The sequence below is a fragment of the Phalaenopsis equestris genome, unplaced genomic scaffold (assembly GCF_001263595.1).
Source record: "Phalaenopsis equestris unplaced genomic scaffold, ASM126359v1 Scaffold000272, whole genome shotgun sequence".
Taxonomy (NCBI): domain Eukaryota; kingdom Viridiplantae; phylum Streptophyta; class Magnoliopsida; order Asparagales; family Orchidaceae; genus Phalaenopsis; species Phalaenopsis equestris.
The window spans coordinates 279,034-282,505 of record NW_018164714.1 but is presented as its reverse complement, the minus strand read 5'-3'; the positions used below and the strand labels follow the sequence as shown (position 1 = coordinate 282,505).

At 27.9% G+C, this 3,472-nt stretch overlaps 1 protein-coding gene across 1 annotated transcript in view; it reads left to right on the top strand.

Moving 5' to 3' along the window:
• Positions 1 to 3,472, top strand: part of LOC110024750 (RNA pseudouridine synthase 6, chloroplastic) — a gene marked incomplete at its 5' end in the record, with an annotated part of 24,000 nt that overhangs the window by 19,101 nt on the left and 1,427 nt on the right.

The window sequence follows — 3,472 nt, the reverse complement described above, 5'->3', positions numbered from 1 at the left end:
TAAGATTAAATTTTTTTCGAGTTGATTCCGAGCCATCATGTAACGGCTCGAACCGACTTGAGAATGACCCGTGGTATTTTCTTATTTATAAAAATTATATATATAATGCAAATAAAAATTAAAATAATGAGTTAATTCTAAGCTGAAACAGATTCAAATAACTTAATTTAAGCCAGTTAGTTTTAATTTTGAGTCGGATCAAGTCGATTTGGAGCTGACATAGATTCAAATAATTCAATTTGAGCCGGCTCATTTGGATTTCAAGTCGGATCAAGCTCGATTCAATTTTGAGTTGGCTTAACTTGAAATTAAATATAATAAACTATGGGCCGATTTTGAGCCGCACTAAATGTATTCGAGGAGATCTAGCTCGACTCAAAATCGAATAGTGAACAATCTTAGTTAGAAAGGTAAACTTGACTATTTGTTTAAAATGGCATGATCTTATTTTTGCAAAGCTAGATTCATTATCCATAGTTATTCATAATAAACTCTCATATTCACAATAATATTTTCAAGAACACATTCTAGATATATTTCATAGTTTACATAAGGAAATTTCTATTAATGAAATTCAGTGAGGTTAGAGTATTTAGCCTTTTAAGGTGTAGACAAAACTATCAAAGTGAGCTCTACTTCAGACAAGCATATAGGATGAAGTTATCATCTTTGTAATAAAGTTTTGAAAATCGAAACGAACATTGAAAGAGAAGAAGAGTTTTAAGATTTAACGGTTTAACAAGGGTTAAAGACAGAGTTAGATTGAATGACTTGATAAATATAAAAAAAATATTTTAATATGATTAAAAAATGTAATAATAATGTTTTCATCAATTTTTCTTATAATATTATAATTGATGACACTTCGTATTGAATATTTTAAATATAATTATAAATAAAAAATTTAATACATAACATTTTAATATGTATTTTTTAATTAAATATTTTGCTTTTATTCATTTGATCAAAATAAAAAAAAGTATTGAATATTTTAAATATAATTATAAATCAAAATTTTAATACATAATATTTTAATATGTATTTTTTAATTAAAAATTTTGCTTTTATTCATTTGATCAAAATAAAAAAAAAATTAAAATGAATCAATTTTAGAATCAGATGCATTGCTAAAAAAATTAAACTAGTTCAATAGTTGGTTCTATGTGAAAGATGTACTGTCAAATGACTCGTTCATGATTGAACTGAACATAATGGCTAGTCTAATTTTGATTTTAAAAGCAATGTTTATAATTAACTTGTTGTCAAGAGTAATCCACCCTTTGCTTTTTTAATAAAGCTCTCTCTGCTTGAAAGCTAATTACACCAAGTAGTTTTAAATCATCAATGGTACTCACCTATATATGTGGTCCAAGAGATCAACTAGGCAAGATAGTTAAAAATGCTTAAGATAAATTTTCATCTAAATTTGACCAACTTATATGAATTTGTATCTAATGCAATTATAAAACTAAAATTAGCAAATCTTCATTTTATGATAAGCTATCTTCATGCTTATTAACTTTTCTTAATTATAGTTTTTCTTATGGAGCTCCTAGACCCCTACTTATAAGCTTGATGTCATTGAGAAGTTTGGGCTACATGAACTTATTTTTTCATAGATATATGGTAATAAGAAAATGTATAGCTCCTTAGACTCTATTTTATTTTATCTTATTGTCTTTTTATTTTTTATTTTTTTTGGTCAGGGTTGTAAAGTTTTCCATGGAGAAGTTGGATATAATATTCTCATAGGCGTATCAAGCATTATTGACGGCAAAAAACTAAATATCAAGCATTGCAAATACCAAATAGAGAAAATCAAGATAAGGAAATATCAAACAGAATGAAAAATAAAACTTTGTCACTAACATACAACTCACCCTTGAAGCAAGCTTTTAAGGGACCTTCCTATTGACAAATCCATTAAATATCTTTTTACTTAGTGACTGTAATCCTTCAAAGTGTTGAGTTAGCATATTTGATCTTATCAGGAGGAGGCTAAAATATTTTTTTGATAATTGATGACTCCATAAAAAAGGTGTCAGATGAGATAATTGACATTTATTATATGACAATTTATATTGTACATTATTTGATCTAAATGATATATTTATTAAGCTTAAGACAAAATATCTTGTTTTGAAAGATGATCCTGTTAATATGAATTTACACTAATTTAAAGTTCAAAGTGAGTTGAGTTATTTAAAGGGGAATGCTTTATTAGTGAAAAATTTGTTATCGTGTGAGCTTATCTAGAGATAATTTGGCTGGAGGCTAAAATTGAATATCTTTAGAGTATCATTCATAAGAGCTTTAATTCAAAATTATTACATGCTTGTCCCAGCAGTAAAAAGGTCACACGTTATTCATTATGATATCGTCTTTATGCATAAAGTATTAGATGCATATCATGTGGTATTTTTAATCACATTTCAAGTAATAATGGTAAGAATATAGGTCAAATATCTTAATTTGCATGGATTCCTAGACTTATAGATTTATATGTATTGAGTTCATCACCTCTACATAGCACTCACACATGCTATTTCATATGTGAACCCACACCTTTTGGGTTCCCAAGCCAATGAGTTGATTTTTTGTTTAGGGGTGGATTCAAACTAGGATTGAAGAAGTATAATGGTACTTGGATGAAAAATGCATAAGACATATGTCATAGGATTATACTAAATTTGCTTCATTGGAATTAAAAAATAGTAGATTTGTGCATCCAAGTAATGTTATAAATTGACAAATTATCATAATAGGTATGAATTTTTAAATACTCCAACATCATTGAAGAGGCCATACTTGACGGTGGGAAACATTGGTCTTACTTTAGGATGATATAATATTTTGGATTTGAAAAGTTCCAAATGGTCTACAATAAGTGTGAGAGGCTTGGGTTAGGATACGGTGGGGTGGATCTTGTAGAAAACCTAAGTTATGGGTCAACTTTAAAATAAGTAGTACAAAAAATCAAACCCTTAAACTAAACCCTTTATGTGGAAAATATTAAAGACACCAAGACTTGAAATCATTTAAAATATTAGATGAACACACCTCAAGATTTTTGGAGTCCTATTTATCTTTTTTTAAATATTTTATATGCAAATTAGGTCATGCATGAACCTATTCTAGACATTCCAAAGTAAAATATTATCTTTTAAAAAGGGGTTTATAGCATAGAAACATTAGAAAAACTCCATAAAGTGATATAAGGATGCATCTAAATTAGATTTGGAGTGTATCACAAAATTTAAAGTGTTTTAATGGAAATATCTTATGAAATTGGACTCGGTTTAGTTTAAGGCATGCTTTGGCCAACCAAACCAAATAAGTTTTTGGTTATGATGTTAGTTGAGAAAAATTATAAAACCTTTTGGGAAGACGAGATATATGTCTCACAAAGTTCCGACAAAAATAAATTGAAGAAAACAAATTACAACTAGGGCTGTCAAAACGGCTCGTTGTT